The sequence below is a fragment of the Peromyscus leucopus genome, chromosome 15 (assembly GCF_004664715.2).
Source record: "Peromyscus leucopus breed LL Stock chromosome 15, UCI_PerLeu_2.1, whole genome shotgun sequence".
Classification (NCBI taxonomy): domain Eukaryota; kingdom Metazoa; phylum Chordata; class Mammalia; order Rodentia; family Cricetidae; genus Peromyscus; species Peromyscus leucopus.
Window position 1 is genome coordinate 28080572 of NC_051076.1, and position 19574 is coordinate 28100145.

Consider the following 19574-nt stretch of genomic DNA (forward strand, 5'->3'; position numbering starts at 1 on the left):
CACTGGCTCTCTTGTGGGTCCCGAGGGGAGGACAGTCACCCTCCCTCAGCTCTGCCCATTCACAGCACCGCAGCTGCTCTCCCAGGCCTAGATGGGCTCCACTCTGAGGCGCTGCTCCCCTTTGGTGGTTGTCCTGAGTACCGCCTCTCCAAGACCCCCGCCTTCGCCGGTGACCGCCTGCCTCTGCTGGGCTCTCTTCGGGGGCTCTCTGAGCATGCCATGTGGAAATGCCAGGCCTCGGCTGTTCCCCACGTTCCACCCCTTCCGGTCGCAGTGGGGTTCACCGAGCTGCACCTTTGCTCATGTCCCTTCAGCCTCTCCCTGGGCATCCAGGGCCACCGCCAGCCCCAGCCTCCGCTGCTCTCTGGGATCCATCCTTCCACACCTTCATTGCCATCACCACATAGGCGAGTCCTACACGTTTTCAAATTGGCTGGCTGCATGGGGTTCAGCCTCTGCATGCTGACCTTCAGAAGTCCCCGCCCGGGGGGGGGGGGTATCGGTGTGGGGAGGTTTCACCTCCGCGGGGACGCTGCTGTCTTCCTAATCGCCGCTGGTTTCTCAGCTCCAGAGGAGCTGACATTCCCTTCCAAGATGTCCCAGAGGAGCACAGCCAGCTTGGAGGCAGTCAGCTGCTTTGCCCGCCTGCCCACAGTTGAAGGGCCTTTCCCAATCCTGGGCAAGGCCAGGTGATGGGGTCTGTCACAGCAAGACTCCACTCCAGGAACCAGGTTCCTCCGGAGTTAGGGTTTGTATTATCGCGATCAAACACCGTGACCAAAGCCACTTGGGCGGAGAAGCGTTCGTTTCACCCTAAGGCTCCCAAGTCCCTCCCAGAGGGAAGCCAGGTGGGATCCCGGAGGCAGGAACTGCTGTAGCAGGTGTCTGTGGGAGAGTGCTCCCTACCGGCTTGCTCAGCCAGCTGTCCTACACAGCTCAGGATGCCTGCCCAGGGGTGGGAAGGCCCCTGGCCACAACTCGCCACTCCCTCATCCCGTGCCCGCTCCCTTCCCCGCACCCCAACACCGTGCCTACTTACCATGCCTCTGGGCTGTCCCACATCCATCACTCAGGCAGGCACACGCTATAGAGACGTTTTCTCACGCTACAGTCCCTCTTCCCAGAGGTGTCGCGTTGCCCAAAGCCAGCTAGCACAGAGCCAGACATCCCTGCATCCCTGCGGTTGGCATTCCACGGACAGCTAGAGAAGGATTGCCCGTGCCTGCCCTCCCTCCCCGCGCCTGTCCCCCACCCCCAGGCCTTCTCTCCGAGTCACGGGTGGCCAGGGGCGGCCGGACAGACCCTTCCCAGATGCCGCTTCACACTGGTGTCTCCAGGCGCCCGGGACTGGGAGGGCTTCTGGGACAGGGGAGGGCTGGAGTCCGGTGGGGAAAAGGCTCTGTCTGGGCTCCCCCAGGATCGACTGCATCTCCCACTATGCCTGCCATCCGGGCGGAGCTCAATCCAGCCGTCAGCACTCAAGGATCTGACTCTGGGCCTCGGACTTGCTGGCACGGTCAGGAACGAGGGGACCCACCCGGCGCTGGACCCAACAGGTGGACCGACGTTCCGCTCCAATTTTCCGACTCACACCTGCGCCTGCACCTCTTCCCCACACCCATGCAGGGGCCCGGTCTCCAAGGAGCCGGAGAAACGGGCGCGTTGCCAACGCCAGACTTGGCCTCAGCTCTCCTTAGACGCTCAAGGGACTTTCGAGGAAACCGGGGTGGGGACACGCACTGCCCGCCCCGGCGGCGGAGCTGAGTAAGGTGACCACACTGGATGCTTTTCGCCTGGATCCGGCCGTCTGCCCCTCAATAACACCTCCCCAGGGCAACCCCACGACACACCGAGGGTCCCGTCCCTCCCATCCCTTCCAACACCACCCTGGAGTCTTTCAAGATATACATAAAAAAATAACATACACACAACACACCAACACCTACATACACACACACACACACACACCACGCGCGCACGCACGCACGCACCGCACACACACTCACTCACTCACTGGAAAAAAAATGGCTCCATTTATTTGAAGCGGACGTTGAGTTGTGAAGAGCAGGGTAAAGCTCACGGGGAGCCTGTGATGAGGCAGGTGAGGCAGGCGGGGCAGCTGGGCTTCTTCTGGATCTCAGAGCAGGCGGGGGAGTGAGGTGGAGCCTCTGTGGGGTCCAGGAGTGGCTCGGAAGCGTGTGCTCGAGGGTTGCGCGGTGGGGTGTGTGCCCGCGTGGTGGTGGCGGTGTGTAAGCTGGGCGGGACGGGAAGCAGCCAGGCTGAGCTGTCCAGGCGCAGAGTTGGCGTCTTGTGTGAGAGAAGGTGGGCGCAGTGGAGAGCGAGGCAATGGGAGAGCTGTGCAGACAGGGAGCGGGCTGTGTGATGGTGGGGGCGTGAGAGCGGCAGGGGCGAGCAGAGGCGCGATGGCCCTGAACAAAAGGGAGGCGTGTGATTTGTTGTCGCCAAGGATCCCGCGTGAGTGGCAAGAGGAGACAGAGGGCTTGGAGGAGGCGAGGGTGCCGAGAGAAAGAAGAAAGGCTTCCCTGACCGGGAATCGAACCCGGGCCGCGGCGGTGAGAGCGCCGAATCCTAACCACTAGACCACCAGGGAGCATAGAAACCTCCCGACGGTCCCGACACTCTGCTCCCGGAGCCAGGCTGACGCCAGCCTCTTGGACACAAAGCTCGCCCGCCGCCCGGCACGAGAGCCGATGGCCCCGCATTTACCGCCTTACCACGATGCCGTTCGGGGCTCGCGGGCACCTGCGCCTACTCCTGCCCTGCCAGATGCCCGCCCCCGGCTGTCCTCTGTCGATTCGCCGCCCAGCTCGGCGCCTCCCCGCGGATTAGACGCTGGGCCCTGGCGGTTCTCCTCCCGCTAGACACACCCTCAAAACGTCTCGGCCCCCCTGCCTCCTCCTTCCTTCGCTCAGTCCAGGGATCGGTCGGTCGCGCTGTCACCAGACGGCCTGAGAGGGTGCCAGACAGGGCCAGCCTCGGCCCTGGCCCTTGGCAAAACACCGGCAGCTTGCGTTGGCCGGGAATCGAACCCGGGTCAACTGCTTGGAAGGCAGCTATGCTCACCACTATACCACCAACGCCGCACGCCGGGACGGCACCCACACGACGCCGGGGACTGACACCCGGCAGTGGACAGCGCCTACCGGCTCCCTCGCTGAGCCCTCCCCACGGGGACCGCCCCGACGTCAAAGCCAACGCGCGCGCGAGCCACCGCCAACCGGGGCTCCGCCGCTGCGCGCTGTTCCCGCCGTCCCAGCCCCGCCTCCCGCACGCACACGCCGGGCCCTGGTGGGCGCTCTCGCCGCCACCTGACTGCAGCAGCAACCCGGCGCGCCGCCAGGGCCTCGGGGAAGAGCGAGCGTCCGGGAGCGCTCGGGCCGGGTCCCCACCAAGACTCGCCTGCGCAGAGTGGGCTCAGGGCACGAGAGTCGCACCCGGGCGGCTCTGACACCCGTCGCCTGGTCGGGAGGGCGACCCGATCCCAGACGTCGGAGGGCTGGCCAGGTGCCAAGTGCCAGGTGCCAGGCGAGGGACCCGGGGGTCCGCCGGCCGGGACATGGGCGGCCGGATCCCGGCGCTCGGAAGGGGACCAAGGGCCAGCGCGGCCGTGGGCGACGGTCTGGCTAAAAAGATGGCGCGTCTCCTCGTCGGGGAATCGAACCCCGGTCTCCCGCGTGACAGGCGGGGATACTCACCACTATACTAACGGGGAGGACCGCGACGGCGCTCTCATCGCCACGCCGGGCCCTCTCTGTCGCTCCAGACAGGCCCTGAGCTCTCCCGCCCACCACGGCCGACCTCCGCACACAAACCCAAAGTTCCCGGGACGCCGCCACAATGCCCCTCGCACCAGGACCCGAACCCGCAACCCTGGGCGGTCGCCGCGTCGCCGCCCCCTGACCCCGCCCGGGCTGTTGAGCCGGGCTCTCCCAGGTGACAGCTTTCTGCCGCCCTCGCCCACGCCCGGACGCACCCCCACCGCACCCCCGGGACCTGCAGCGACTTTGGCGCCAGGGAGCGTAGCCACGTCCACGCGGTGGATCCCGGGCGAGGCCCGCAGCCTCAGCACCCGGACCGCAGACACCTGCTCGGGCGCCCCGTCGCTCCAGGTCCGCTCGGCGCGCGCGTGGGCACCGGCTGCCAGCCAGGCGAGTGGCCTCGCGGACACACCCGCCGTCAGGATGGCCGAGCGGTCTAAGGCGCTGCGTTCAGGTCGCAGTCTCCACTGGAGGCGTGGGTTCGAATCCCACTCCTGACAAGCAAATCTTTTGGCAACCCCACCCGAGAGAGAGAGAGAGAGAGAGAGAGAGAGAGAGAGAGAGAGAGAGAGAGAGAGAGAGAGAGAGAGAGAGAGAGATCGCAGCTCGCCCTCCTTGCACAAGCCCTCCAGCGCCGCCGCTCCCTTCGACCCGCAACCTTCGCGCCCACGCCTGTGCCTAGACGAGCGCCCTCCTCTCAGCTGCCACCAACTCCTGGAGGAGAGCGGATGGGGAGCGTGCAGGAGCAAGTGAGGCGGCCGCTCCTGAGCGCCCCGACAGCCCAGGCAACCAGCCGGCCAGCCTGCCAGCCTGCCCGGTGCCATTCTTTTGCCAACACAGGACTTGGTCCACCCCACCCGACCCCCGGAACTCTTCGCCCAGCCTCGCGCCCGCCAGCCCTTTCGGGCCCATTCCATTTCCTCCCACTGCCTTGGGAGACGCCCACCGCACCCATCTTGGTGGTCTGCGGTCGTCGGGGATTCTCGTGTGCGGAGGTGGCCTTTCCCTGCCAACGCCTGCCAGACGCTTGGTGCTCGCACAGCCATGCGCCTGCCCGCCCGCCGGCCCGTGGACCGGCAGCGGCAGGGGTGACGTGGGGCCTAGGCGTCCGGCCGGGAGAGGCGCGCTTGAGCCCCAGAGCCTCAGTCTGGACCGGGAACTCTCGTGGCCGTGGCCACGGCGCTCCCCTGGCCGGTCCAGCCAGCCAGGGCCCAGGATCCAGCTGATGGGGACTGTCGGGGAGCAGAGGCTGTGGGAGCAGTCGGGGAATTTTGTTGGCCTTGGCATGGGTGGTTCAGTGGTAGAATTCTCGCCTGCCACGCGGGAGGCCCGGGTTCGATTCCCGGCCCATGCAGAGTCCAGTCCCTTTTGGTCCTCAGCCACACGTCCAGTGGCCCGTCCGACCGGCAGTCCTTCCTAGTCCCAGTCCAAGCTGCGCGCGCTGTGCACACGACACAAGGACTCTTGGACAGCGCCAGTGCCAGCTGCGCTCCAGTGAGCCAGCGCCTACCCACTAACCTGGTCGCTTCTCCTCAACTCAGCCAGCCAGACCCAACTGCAAAGACACTGCCCCTTACTCACTTCCTGGCACTTCAAAGCACCTGCCATATCTAGCCTCTCTTCTGCACACTGGTGCCAGCAGCCAGCGCCTCCGTGGTTCTTAGACCACGCCCCCGACATCACCCACACCCCACACCACACCTCCAGCCTCCCACCCCACACTACCGGCCCCACACAGCCTGCCTCTCTCACGATGGAGACTTACCTGGCGGACCTCTCTTGCTGGGGGTCCGAATCGCGTCCCTGATTCTGGACCTTCTTGTGCCTCCTTTGCTGAGGAGGGACAACTCCGGTAGGGACCAGGATGCCTTATTTCCCCTAGCGCATTGCCCACAGCAACTCGTCCAGACCCTTGAGTGCATCCCAGCTCCCGGGACTCGGCAGGAGGTGTTTCCTCGCACCCTCATCCACCATGTGGAGGTGGAGAATCCCACGGCTCCTGCTTCTCTCTCGGCCCAGAGCCCACCCACACCCTTGGTCAACCACAGGTCTTTGGCCCCACAGGACACTACTCCCTCCCTGCTAAAATCTCTCTGTCTCTCTGTTTCTCTATCTCTGTCTGTCTGTCTCTCTCTCTGTGTGTTACACATACATACACACACACACACAGAGAGAGAGAGAGAGAGAGAGAGAGAGAAGAGAGAGAGAGAGAGAGAGAGAGACTGAGAGGGGAGAGGGGAGACGGAGAGGGAGAGGAAGAGGAAGAGGAGAGTAGAGACAGAGACAGAGAGACAGAGAGATAGATAGATGCCAGGCACAGGCCAGAGAGGCTCAAACACAGATAACTCCACTTAGTTCCTTCTGTGCCATCGCAAAGCCCTTGCTGGCAGGTCACGGCACTGCTCCCGGATTTTCTGAGACCTGGGCTAGTCCAGGTGACCTATTGGCCAGCGTGTGTGCCCTGCATCCTCACCACCCGCCCGATTGACCGGCCAGGCTGACAGTCCGTCCGTCCGTCCGTCGGTCCTCTCCAGCGAGCTCAGTGTGTCCACACACTCTGCGCTTCACACCTTCTCCAGCCTCCCATCCGCTGGACCGTGTGTCCCTTCCTGTGTTCTGACTCCTCTCTGCTCCGGAAGGCGGTAGCTTCCACCAAGGAAAGCCTTCACCCATCTGGCACCGGACCCATCCACAGCACACTGGCCAGAGAAAGGTCCTGTCTAACCACAGGCAACTGGCTGGCCTCTGCTGCCCTGTTAAGTCCCTGACCTGCCTGCTCTCTGTCTTCAACAGAGGCCAGTGGGAGTGGTCGGGACTCCCCCAGCTTTTTAGTAAAGAGAGTGCAGAAACAGAACCAAGTGGGGCTCCTCACTCGACTTTGGTCTGCAATCAGAGCTGAAAACTAGATCGCATATCAAGAGCAGGAGACACCAGATGTTGGGGACTAGGACATGCAGTTCTTACTCTGGTGATGATGACGGCCACTCCTGCTGCTGCTACTTCTTCTTCTTCTTCTTCTTCTTCTTCTTCTTCTTCTTCTTCTTCTTCCTCCTCCTCCTCCTCTCCTTCCTCCTCTTCCTCTTCTTCTTTCTCCTCCTCCTCCTCCTCCTCTTCTTCTTCTTCTCTTCTACTAATTCTCTTCTCCTTCTTCCTCTTCTACTACTACTATTGCTAATACTACGATTATTTTTCTCATTGTACTTCTTCTTTTCCTTCCCCTCCTCTTCTTCCTCCTCCTCCTTTTCCTCCTGGTCCTCCTCCTTCCTCTTCTACTCCTTTTTCTGATTCTTCTTCTTCTCCTTCTCCTCCTCCTTCTCCTCTTCCTCCTCCTCCTCCTCCTCCTCCTCCTGCTGCTGCTGCTGCCTGCTGCTTGCTGCTAATGGTGATGCTGATGTTCAGGGATGTTGGAATGCGAGGAGTTGGAAATGAGCAGGAACAGAAGCAGCCCATCTCTGCCAGCAGCTCCTAGAACCATCTCCTGGGCTCCTGCCCCTTTGTTCTTGAGTAGGGACCAGGATCATGTCTTTAGTTGAGGTTGTTACTGTTGTGATCAAATGTAGTGACTGAAAGCAACCTTGGGGTGAGAAGGATTGATTTCTTCCTTTCACCTCCTTAGCGCCACAGTGGTGGGAAGTGTGGATGGGTGAGGAAGTGGGGAGGCTGGGTTTATGGGGCTTAGGTGGTCAGAGTCGGTCTTGGGGGTGGTGTGGTGAGGGGAGACTAGAGGCAGGAAGTGATGCAGAGGACCTGCATGAGGCTGCCTACCGGCTTGCTCAGCCTGCTCTCTTATCCCACACAGGACCATCTGCCAGGGATTGGCACTGACCACTCACCCTACCTCTCTCTTCATGTGCCCTCCCACATCGTCCGTGAATCAAAACAATTAACCTACAAACCGGGCTGAAGCCCGGCTCAGGGAAGACTCTTCTCGATTCCCATTTGCTCTTCTCAGAGGAGTCCAGGTTGTTGTCAAGTTCACCAGAACCAACCAGCATCGTTGACACCTTTGTCAACCTGACACACAACCAGGTCACCCTTATTGAGCCGTAACCTTTCCTTTCTTGTTTATCCCTCAGAGCTCATTTTCATCTCAACACCACAATGTAAAAACATCAAGAACTGTTGTTGGTATTGTTTTTGTTGTGTTTGTTTGTTTGTTTCATAATATTTTACTCTTGGGAGCCTGCCACCCAGCAATCAAATAAGTACACAGAAGACTTTATTCTTGCTTATAAATGCCCGGGCTTAACTTGGCTCTTTTCTGGCCATCTTTTCTTAACTTCCAATTATCCCATTTAATCTTTTTTCCCCTCTGAACTTTTACCTTTCTCTATCCTGTATGCTTTTTCTTTGCTTTGATCGAACGGCTGGCTGAATGGTTATGTGGCTGGCCCCTGGAATCCTCTTCTCCTTCTCCTTTTCTCAGGACTCTCCTTACTTCTGCTCCTATTTAGTCTCCCTGCCTGGCAGCCCTGCCTCAGCTGTCTCAATCCTAACTCCTTGGCCGTTCAGCCCTTTCTTAGACCAAGAAGGTGTTTGAGGCAGTCAAAATAAAACAGCTTCACAGAGTTAGATAAATGCAGCATCAAAGAGTGCCATCCTTCTTTGCATCATTAAGCAAACATTCCACATCATAATCGAATGGAACACATCTACATCAAATATTCCACAACCAAAAACCATCATAGGTGCCACAGTCTTTTTCAAGTCAGAGATTCAACGTTCAGTGTTCTTAAAACACACAGAGTTTTGGTTGTTGTTACTGCTTTGTTTTGACTTTTTTCCCCTTGTTTTGTTTTGTTTGAAGTTAAAGGCACTTGTGCACGGAGAAGAAAGAATCCGGGCACGATCATTATCCTAGGAAAGCAAAACTTGAAAGTCCAACACTGTCACAAGCCCAGCGTCATGACCTCTCCTGTTCACTGGCTCTCTTGTGGGTCCCGAGGGGGAGGACAGTCACCCTCCCTCAGCTCTGCCCTCCACAGCACCGCAGCTGCTCTCCAGGCCTAGATGGGCTCCACTCTGAGGCCGCTGCTCCCCTTTGGTGGTTTGTCCCTGAGTACCCGCCTCTCCAAGACCCCCGCCTTCGCCGGTGACCGCCTGCCTCTGCTGGGCTCTCTTCGGGGGCTCTCTGAGCATGCCATGTGGAAATGCCAGGCCTCGGCTGTTCCCCACGTTCCACCCCTTCCGGTCGCAGTGGGGTTCACCGAGCTGCACCTTTGCTCATGTCCCCACTCAGCCTCTCCCTGGGCAATCCAGGGCCACCGCCAGCCCCAAGCCTCCGCTGCTCTCTGGGATCCATCCTTCCACACTTTCATTGCCATCACCACATAGGCGAGTCCTACACGTTTTCAAATTGGCTGGCTGCCATGGGGTTCAGCCTCTGCATGCTGACCTTCAAGAAGTCCCCCGCCCGGTGGGGGGGGCCGTATCGGGGTGGGGAGGTTTCACCTCCGCGGGACGCTGCTGTCTTCCTAATCGCCGCTGGTTTCTCAGCTCCAGAGGAGCTGACATTCCCTTCCAAGATGTCCCAGAGGAGCACAGCCAGCTTGGAGGAGTCAGCTGCTTTGCCCGCCTGCCCACAGTTGAAGGGCCTTTCCCAATCCTGGGCAAGGCCAGGTGATGGGGTCTGTCACAGCAAGACTCCACTCCAGGAACCAGGTTCCTCCGGAGTTAGGGTTTGTATTATCGCGATCAAACACCGTGACCCAAAGCCACTTGGGCGGAGAAGCGTTCGTTTCACCCTAAGGCTCCCAAGTCCCTCCCAGAGGGAAGCCAGGGTGGGATCCCGGAGGCAGGAACTGCTGTAGCAGGTGTCTGTGGAGAGTGCTCCCTACCGGCTTACTCAGCCAGCTGTCCTACACAGCTCAGGATCGCCTGCCCAGGGGTGGGAAGGCCCTGGCCACAACTCGCCACTCCCTCATCCCGGGCCCGCTCCCTTCCCGCACCCCAACACCGTGCCTACTTACCATGCCTCTGGGCTGTCCCACATCCATCACTCAGGGCAGGCACACGCTATAGAGACGTTTTCTCACGCTACAGTCCCTCTTCCCAGAGGTGTCGCGTTGCCCAAAGCCAGCTAGCACAGAGCCAGACATCCCTGCATCCCTGCGGTTGGCATTCCACGACAGCTAGAGAAGGATTGCCCCGGTGTCTGCCTCCCTCCCGCGCCTGTCCCCCCCACCCCAGGCCTTCTCTCCGAGTCACATGGGTGGCCAGGGGCGGCCGGACAGACCCTTCCCAGATGCCGCTTCACACTGGTGTCTCCAGGCGCCCGGGACTGGGAGGGCTTTGGGACAGGGGAGGGCTGGAGTCCGGTGGGGAAAAGGCTCTGTCTGGGCTCCCCAGGATCGACTGTCATCTCCCACTATGCCTGCCATCCGGGCGGAGCTCAATCCAGCCGTCAGCACTCAAGGATCTGACTCTGGGCCTCGGACTTGCTGGCACGGTCAGGAACGAGGGACCCACCCGGCGCTGGACCCAACAGGTGGACCGACGTTCCGCTCCAATTTTCCGACTCACACCTGCGCCTGCACCTCTTCCCCACACCATGCAGGGGCCCCGGTCTCCAAGGAGCCGGAGAAACGGGCGCGTTGCCAACGCCAGACTTGGCCTCAGCTCTCCTTAGACGCTCAAGGACTTTCGAGGAAACCGGGGTGGGGACACGCACTGCCCGCCCCGGCGGCGGAGCTGAGTAAGGTGACCACACTGGATGCTTTTCGCCTGGATCCGGCCGACTGCCCTCAATAACACCTCCCCAGGGCAACCCCACGACACACCGAGGGTCCCGTCCCTCCATCCCTTCCAACACCACCCTGGAGTCTTTCAAGATATACATAAAAAATAACATACACACAACACACCAACACCTACATACACACACACGCACACACACTCACGCGCGCACGCACGCACGCACGCGCACACACACTCACTCACTCACTGGAAAAAAAATGACTCCATTTATTTGAAGCGGACGTTGAGTTGTGAAGAGCAGGGTAAAGCTCACGGGGAGCCTGTGATGAGGCAGGTGAGGCAGGCGGGGCAGCTGGGCCTTCTTCTGGATCTCAGAGCAGGCGGGGAGTGAGGTGGAGCTCTGTGGGTCCAGGAGTGGCTCGGAAGCGTGTGCTCGAGGGTTGCGCGGTGGGGGTGTGTGCCCGCGTGGTGGTGGCGGTGTGTAAGCTGGGCGGGACGGGAAGCAGCCAGGCTGAGCTGTCCAGGCGCAGAGTTGGCGTCTTGTGTGAGAGAAGGTGGGTGGCAGTGGAGAGCGAGGCAATGGCAGAGCTGTGAGAACAGGGAGCGGGCTGTGTTGTGATGGCTGGGGGCGTGAGAGCGGCAGGGGCGAGCAGAGGCGCGATGGCCTGAACAAAAGGGAGGCGTGTGATTTGTTGTCGCCAAGGATCCCGCGTGAGGTGGCAAGAGGAGACAGAGGGCTTGGAGGAGGCGAGGGTGCCGAGAGAAAGAAGAAAGGCTTCCTGACGGGAATCGAACACGGGCCGCGGCGGTGAGAGCGCCGAATCCTAACCACTAGACCACCAGGGAGCATAGAAACTCCCGACGGTCCCGACACTCTGCTCCCGGAGCCAGGCTGACAGCCAGCCTCTTGGACACAAAGCTCGCCCGCCCGCCCGGCACGAGAGCGATGGCCCGCATTTACCGACCCTTACCACGATGCCGTTCGGGGCTCGCGGGCACTGCGCCTACTCCTGCCCTGCCAGATGCCGCCCCCGGCTGTCCTCTGTCGATTCGCCGCCCAGCTCGGCGCCTCCCGCGGATTAGACGCTGGGCCCTGGCGGTTCTCCTCCGCTAGACACACCCTCAAAACGTCTCGGCCCCCTGCCTCCTCTTTCCTTCGCTCAGTCCAGGGATCGGTCGGTCGCGCTGTCACCAGACGGCCTGAGAGGGGTGCCAGACAGGCCAGCCTCGGCCCTGGCCTTGGCAAAACACCGGCAGCTTGCGTTGGCCGGGAATCGAACCCGGGTCAACTGCTTGGAAGGCAGCTATGCTCACCACTATACCACCAACGCCGCACGGCCGGGACGGCACCCACACGACGCGGGACTGACACCCGGCAGTGGACAGCGCCTACCGGCTCCCTCGCTGAGCCCTCCCCACGGGGACCGCCCCGACGTCAAAGCCAACGCCAGCGCGCGAGCCACCGCCAACCGGGGCTCCGGCCGCTGCGCGCTGTTCCCCGCCGTCCAGCCGCGCCTCCCGCACGCACACGCCGGGCCCTGGTGGGCGCTCTCGCCGCCACCTGACTGCAGCAGCAACCCGGCGCGCCGCCAGGGCCTCGGGAAGAGCGAGCGTCCGGGAGCGCTCGGGCCGGGTCCCCACCAAGACTCGCCTGCGCAGAGTGGGCTCAGGGCATGAGAGTCGCACCCGGGCGGCTCTGACACCCGTCGCCTGGTCGGGAGGGCGACCCGATCCCAGACGTCGGAGGGCTGGTCCAGGTGCAAGTGCCAGGTGCCAGGCGAGGGACCCGGGGGTCGCCGGCCGGGACATGGGCGGCCGGATCCCGGCGCTCGGAAGGGGACCAAGGGCCAGCGCGGCCGTGGGCGACGGTCTGGCTAAAAAGATGGCGCGTCTCCTCGTCGGGGAATCGAACCCCGGTCTCCCGCGTGACAGGCGGGGATACTCACCACTATACTAACGGGGAGGACCGCGACGGCGCTCTCATCGCCACGCCGGGCCCTCTCTGTCGCTCCAGACAGGCCCTGAGCTCTCCCGCCACCACGGCCGACCTCCGCACACAAACCCAAAGTTCCGGGACGCCGCCACAATGCCCTCGCACCAGGACCCGAACCCGCAACCCTGGGCGGTCGCCGCGTCGCCGCCCCTGACCCCGCCCGGGCTGTTGAGCCGGGCTCTCCCAGGTGACAGCTTTCTGCCGCCCTCGCCCACGCCCGGACGCACCCCCACCGCACCCCGGACCTGCAGCGACTTTGGCGCCTAGGAGCGTAGCCACGTCCACGCGGTGGACCCGGGCGAGGCCCGCAGCCTCAGCACCCGGACCGCAGACACCTGCTCGGGCGCCCCGTCGCTCCAGGTCCGCTCGGCGCGCGCGTGGGCACCGGCTGCCAGCCAGGCGAGTGGCCTCGCGGACACACCCGCCGTCAGGATGCCGAGCGGTCTAAGGCGCTGCGTTCAGGTCGCAGTCTCCACTGGAGGCGTGGGTTCGAATCCCACTCCTGACAAGCAAATCTTTTGGCAACCCCACGAGAGAGAGAGAGAGAGAGAGAGAGAGAGAGAGAGAGACGAGAGAGAGGAGAGAGAGAGAGAGAGAGAGATCGCAGCTCGCCCCTCCTTGCACAAGCCCTCCAGCGCCGCCGCTCCCTTCGGACCCGAACCTTCGCGGCCACACCTGTGCCTAGACGAGCGCCCTCCTCTCAGCTGCCACAACTCCTGGAGGAGAGCGGATGGGAGCGTGCAGGAGCAAGTGAGGCGGCCGCTCCTGAGCGCCCCGACAGCCCAGGCAACCAGCCGGCCAGCCTGCAGCCTGCCCGGTGCCATTCTTTTGCCAACACAGGACTTGGTCCACCCCCACCCGACCCCCGGAACTCTTCGCCCAGCCTCGCGTCCCGCCAAATCTTTCGGGCCCATTCCATTTCCTCCACTGCCTTGGGAGACGCCCACCGCACCCATCTTGGTGGTCTGCGGTCGTCGGGGATTCTCGTGTGCGGAGGTGGCCTTTCCCTGCCAACGCCTGCCAGACGCTTGGTGCTCGCACAGCCATGCGCCTGCCCGCCCGCCGGCCCGTGGACCGGCAGCGGCAGGGGTGACGTGGGGCCTAGGCGTCCGGCCGGGAGAGGCGCGCTTGAGCCCAGAGCCTCAGTCTGGACCGGGAACTCTCGTGGCCGTGGCCACGGCGCTCCCTGGCGGTCCATCCAGCCAGGGCCCAGGATCCAGCTGATGCGGGGACTGTCGGGGAGCAGAGGCTGTGGGAGCAGTCGGGGAATTTTGTTGGCCTTGGCATGGGTGGTTCAGTGTAGAATTCTCGCCTGCACGCGGGAGGCCCGGGTTCGATTCCGGCCATGCAGAGTCCAGTCCCTTTTGGTCCTCAGCCACACGTCCAGTGGCCCGTCCGACCGGCAGTCCTTCCTAGTCCCAGTCCAAGCTGCGCGCGCTGTGCACACGACACAAGGACTCTTGGACAGCGCCAGTGCAGCTGCGCTCCAGTGAGCCAGCGCCTACCCACTAACCTGGTCGCTTCTCCTCAACTCAGCCAGCCAGACCCAACTGCAAAGACACTGCATCCCTTAACTCACTTCCTGGCCACTTCAAAGCACCTGCCATATCTAGCCATCTCTTCTGCACACTGGTGCCAGCAGCCAGCGCCTCCGTGGTTCTCAGACCACGCCCCCGACATCACCCACACCCCACACCCCACACCTCCAGCTCCCACCCACAGTACCGGCCCCACACAGCCTGCCTCTCTCACGATGGAGACTTACCTGGCGGACCTCTCTTGCTGGGGGTCCGAATCGCGTCCCTGATTCTGGACCTTCTTGTGCCTCCTTTGCTGCGGAGGAGGGACAACTCCGGTAGGGACCAGGATGCCTTATTTCCCCTAGCGCATTGCCCACAGCAACTCGTCCAGACCCTTGAGTGCATCCCAGCTCCCGGGACTCGGCAGGAGGTGTTTCCTCGCACCCTCATCCACCATGTGGAGGTGGAGAATCCCACGGCTCCTGCTTCTCTCTCGGCCCAGAGCCCACCACACCTTGGTCAACCACAGGGTCTTTGGCCCCACAGGACACTACTCCCTCCCTGCTAAAATCTCTCTGTCTCTCTGTTTCTCTATCTCTGTCTGTCTGTCTCTCTTCTGTGTGTTACACATACATACACACACACACACAGAGAGAGAGAGAGAGAGAGAGAGAGAGAGAGAGAGAGAGAGAGAGAGAGAGACTGAGAGGGGGGGGGGAGACGGAGAGGGAGAGGAAGAGGAAGAGGGAGAGTAGAGACAGAGACAGAGAGACAGAGAGATAGATAGATGCCAGGCACAGGCCAGAGAGGCTCAAACACAGATAACTCCACCTTAGTTCCTTCTGTGCCATCGCAAAGCCCTTGCTGGCAGGTCACGGCACTGCTCCCGGATTTTCTGAGACCTGGGTAGTCCAGGTGACCTATTGGCCAGCGTGTGTGCCCTGCATCCTCACCACCCCGCCCGATTGACCGGCCAGGCTGACAGTCCGTCCGTCCGTCCGTCGGTCCTCTCCAGCGAGCTCAGTGTGTCCATACACTCTGCGCTGCACACCTTCTCCAGCCTCCCATCCGCTGGACCGTGTGTCCCTTCCTGTGTTCTGACTCCTCTCTGCTCCGGAAGGCGGTAGCTTCCACCAAGGAAAGCCTTCACCCATCTGGCACCGGACCCATCCACAGCACACTGGCCAGAGAAAGGTCCTGTCTAACCACAGGCAACTGGCTGGCCTCTGCTGCCTGTTAAGTCCCTGACCTGCCTGCTCTCTGTCTTCAACAGAGGCCAGTGGGAGTGGTCGGGACTCCCCCAGCTTTTTAGTAAAGAGAGTGCAGAAACAGAACCAAGTGGGGCTCCTCACTCGACTTTGGTCTGCAATCAGAGCTGAAACTAGATCGCATATCAAGAGCAGGAGACACCAGATGTTGGGACTAGGACATGCAGTTCTTACTCTGGTGATGATGACGGCCACTCCTGCTGCTGCTACTTCTTCTTCTTCTTCTTCTTCTTCTTCTTCTTCTTCTTCTTCTTCCTCCTCCTCCTCCTCCTCCTCCTCCTCTTCCTCTTCTTCTTTCTCCTCCTCCTCCTCCTCCTCTTCTTCTTCTTCTTCTCTTCTACTAATTCTCTTCTCCTTCTTCCTCTTCTACTACTACTATTGCTAATACTACGATTATTTTTCTCATTGTACTTCTTCTTTTCCTTCCCCTCCTCTTCTTCCTCCTCCTCCTTTTCCTCCTGGTCCTCCTCCTTCCTCTTCTACTCCTTTTTCTGATTCTTCTTCTTCTCCTTCTCCTCCTCCTTCTCCTCTTCCTCCTCCTCCTCCTCCTCCTCCTCCTCCTCCTGCTGCTGCTGCTGCTGCTGCTGCTGCTAATGGTGATGCTGATGTTCAGGGATGTTGGAATGCGAGGGAGTTGGAAATGAGCAGGAACAGAAGCAGCCCAATCTCTGCCAGCAGGCTCCTAGAACCATCTCCTGGGGCTCCTGCCCCTTTTGTTCTGAGTAGGGACCAGGATCATGTCTTTAGTTGAGGTTGTTACTGTTGTGATCAAATGTGTGACTGAAAGCAACCTTGGGGTGAGAAGGTTTGATTTCTTCTTTCACCTCCTTAGCGCCACAGTGGTGGGAGTGTGGATGGGTGAGGGAAGTGGGTAGGGCTGGGTTTATGGGGCTTACTTGGTAAGAGTGGGGTCTTGGGGGTGGTGTGGTGAGGGGAGAGACCTAGAGGCAGGAAGTGATGCAGAGGACCTGCATGAGGGCTGCCTACGGGCTTGCTCAGCCTGCTCTCTTATCCCACACAGGACCATCTGGCCAGGGATTGGCACTGACCACTCACCCACCTCCTCTCTTCACGTGCCCTCCCACATCCGTCGTGAATCAAACAATAACCTACAAACCGGGCTGAAGGCCCGGCTCAGGGAAGACTCTTCTCGATTCCCATTTGCTCTTCTCAGAGGAGTCCAGGTTGTTGTCAAGTTCACCAGAACCAACCAGCATCGTTGACCCTTTGTCAACCTGACACACAACCAGGTCCCTTATTGAGCCATAACCTTTCCTTTCTTGTTTATCCCTCAGAGCTCATTTTCATCTCAACACCACAATGTAAAAACATCAAGAACTGTTGTTGGTATTGTTTTTGTTTGTTTGTTTGTTTGTTTTCATAATATTTTACTCTTGGGAGCCTGCCACCCAGCAATCAAATAAGTACACAGAGACTTATTCTTGCTTATAAATGCCCGGGCTTAACTTGGCTCTTTTCTGGCCATCTTTTCTTAACTTCAATTATCCCATTTAATCTTTTTTCCCTCTGAACTTTTACCTTTCTCTATCCTGTATGCTTTTCTTTGCTTTGATCGAACGGCTGGCTGAATGGTTATGTGGCTGGCCCTGGAATCCTCTTCTCCTTCTCCTTTTCTCAGGACTCTCCTTACTTCTGCTCCTATTTAGTCTCCCTGCCTGGCAGCCCTGCTCAGCTGTCTCAATCCTAACTCTTGGCCGTTCAGCCCTTTCTTAGACCAAGAAGGTGTTTGAGGCAGTCAAAATAAAACAGCTTCACAGAGTTAGATAAATGCAGCATCAAAGAGTGCCATCCTTCTTTGCATCATTAAGCAAACATTCCACATCATAATCGAATGGAACACATCTACATCAAATATTCCACAACCAAAAACATCATAGGTGCCACAGTCTTTTTCAAGTCAGAGATTCAACGTTCAGTGTTCTTAAACACACAGAGTTTGGTTGTTGTTACTGCTTTGTTTTGACTTTTTCCCTTGTTTTGTTTTGTTTGAAGTTAAAGGCACTTGTGCACGGAGAAGAAAGAATCCGGGCACGATCATTATCCTAGGAAAGCAAAACTGAAGTCCAACACTGTCACAAGCCCAGCGTCTGACCTCTCCTGTTCACTGGCTCTCTTGTGGGTCCCGAGGGGGAGGACAGTCACCTCCCTCAGCTCTGCCCTCCACAGCACCCGCAGCTGCTCTCCCAGGCCTAGATGGGCTCCACTCTGAGGCCGCTGCTCCCTTTGGTGGTTGTCCCTGAGTACCCGCCTCTCCAAGACCCCCGCCTTCGCCGGTGACCGCCTGCCTCTGCTGGGCTCTCTTCGGGGCTCTCTGAGCATGCCATGTGGAAATGCCAGGCCTCGGCTGTTCCCCACGTTCCACCCCTTCCGGTCGCAGTGGGGTTCACCGAGGCTGCACCTTTGCTCATGTCCCCACTCAGCCTCTCCCTGGGCAATCCAGGGCCACCGCCAGCCCCCAAGCCTCCGCTGCTCTCTGGGATCCATCCTTCCACACCTTCATTGCCATCACCACATAGGCGAGTCCTACACGTTTTCAAATTGGCTGGCTGCCATGGGGTTCAGCCTCTGCATGCTGACCTTCAAGAAGTCCCCCGCCCCGGGTGGGGGGGGCCGTATCGGGGTGTGGAGGTTTCACCTCCGCGGGGACGCTGCTGTCTTCCTAATCGCCGCTGGTTTCTCAGCTCCAGAGGAGCTGACATTCCCTTCCAAGATGTCCAGAGGAGCACAGCCAGCTTGGAGGAGTCAGCTGCTTTGCCCGCCTGCCCACAGTTGAAGGGCCTTTCCCAATCCTGGCAAGGCCAGGTGATGGGGTCCGTCACAGCAAGACTCCACTCCAGGAACCAGGTTCCTCCGGAGTTAGGGTTTGTATTATCGCGATCAAACACCGTGACCCAAAGCCACTTGGGCGGAGAAGCGTTCGTTTCACCCTAAGGCTCCCAAGTCCCTCCCAGAGGGAAGCCAGGGTGGGATCCCGGAGGCAGGAACTGCTGTAGCAGGTGTCTGTGGGAGAGTGCTCCCTACCGGCTTACTCAGCCAGCTGTCCTACACAGCTCAGGATCGCCTGCCCAGGGGTGGGAAGGCCCCTGGCCACAACTCGCCACTCCCTCATCCCGGGCCCGCTCCCTTCCCCGCACCCCAACACCGTGCCTACTTACCATGCCTCTGGGCTGTACCACATCCATCACTCAGGGCAGGCACACGCTATAGAGACGTTTTCTCACGCTACAGTCCCTCTTCCAGAGGTGTCGCGTTGCCCAAAGCCAGCTAGCACAGAGCCGGTCATCCCTGCATCCCTGCAGTTGGCATTCCACGGACCGCTAGCGAAGGATTGCCCGGTGTCTGCCCTCCCTCCCCCGCGCCGGTCCCCCCACCCCCAGGCCTTCTCTCCGAGTCACATGGGTGGCCAGGGGGCGGCCGGACAGACCCTTCCCAGATGCCGCTTCACACTGGTGTCTCCAGGCGCCGGGACTGGGAGGGCTTCTGGGACAGGGGAGGGCTGGAGTCCGGTGGGGAAAAGGCTCTGTCTGGGCTCCCCAGGATCCACTGGCATCTCCCACTATGCCTGCCATCCGGGCGGAGCTCAATCCAGCCGTCAGCACTCAAGGATCTGACTCTGGGCCTCGGACTTGCTGGCACGGTCAGGAACGAGGGGACCACCCGGCGCTGGACCCAACAGGTGGACCGACGTTCCGCTCCAATTTTCCGACTCACACCTGCGCCTGCACCTCTTCCCCACACCATGCAGGGGCCACGGTCTCCAAGGAGCCGGAGAAACGGGCGCGTTGCCAACGCCAGACTTGGCCTCAGCTCTCCTTAGACGCTCAAGGGACTTTCGAGGAAACCGGGGTGGGGACACGCACTGCCCGCCCCGACGGCGGAGCTGAGTAAGGTGACCACACTGGATGCTTTTCGCCTGGATCCGGCCGACTGCCCCTCAATAACACCTCCCCAGGGCAACCCCACGACACACCGAGGGTCCCGTCCCTCCCATCCCTTCCAACACCACCCTGGAGTCTTTCAAGATATACATAAAAATATAACATACACACAACACACCAACACCTACATACACACACACACGCACACACACACACGCACGCACGCACGCACGCACACACACTCACTCACTCACTGGAAAAAAAATGACTCCATTTATTTGAAGCGGACGTTGAGTTGTGAAGAGCAGGGTAAAGCTCACGGGGAGCCTGTGAGGAGGCAGGTGAGGCAGGCGGGGCAGGTGGGCCTTCTTCTGGATCTCAGAGCAGGCGGGGGACTGAGGTGGAGACTCTGTGGGGTC

At 60.4% G+C, this 19574-nt stretch overlaps 8 non-coding genes across 8 annotated transcripts; 3 read left to right on the forward strand and 5 right to left on the reverse strand.

Annotated features, from left to right (window-relative positions):
• Positions 1-2539: 2539 nt before the first annotated feature.
• On the reverse strand, positions 2540-2611 carry Trnae-cuc. Its single transcript has one exon. It is a non-coding gene; the product is annotated as a tRNA-Glu (tRNA).
• A 418-nt stretch (positions 2612-3029) lies between these two features.
• On the reverse strand, positions 3030-3101 carry Trnag-ucc. The gene has a single exon. It is a non-coding gene; the product is annotated as a tRNA-Gly (tRNA).
• A 560-nt stretch (positions 3102-3661) lies between these two features.
• Positions 3662-3733, reverse strand: Trnad-guc. The gene has a single exon. It is a non-coding gene; the product is annotated as a tRNA-Asp (tRNA).
• A 463-nt stretch (positions 3734-4196) lies between these two features.
• Trnal-cag lies at positions 4197-4279 on the forward strand. The gene has a single exon. It is a non-coding gene; the product is annotated as a tRNA-Leu (tRNA).
• Positions 4280-5062: 783 nt separating this feature from the next.
• Trnag-gcc lies at positions 5063-5133 on the forward strand. Its single transcript has one exon. It is a non-coding gene; the product is annotated as a tRNA-Gly (tRNA).
• A 6601-nt stretch (positions 5134-11734) lies between these two features.
• Positions 11735-11806, reverse strand: Trnag-ucc. Its single transcript has one exon. It is a non-coding gene; the product is annotated as a tRNA-Gly (tRNA).
• Positions 11807-12366: 560 nt separating this feature from the next.
• On the reverse strand, positions 12367-12438 carry Trnad-guc. The gene has a single exon. It is a non-coding gene; the product is annotated as a tRNA-Asp (tRNA).
• Positions 12439-12894: 456 nt separating this feature from the next.
• On the forward strand, positions 12895-12976 carry Trnal-cag. The gene has a single exon. It is a non-coding gene; the product is annotated as a tRNA-Leu (tRNA).
• Positions 12977-19574: the final 6598 nt, after the last annotated feature.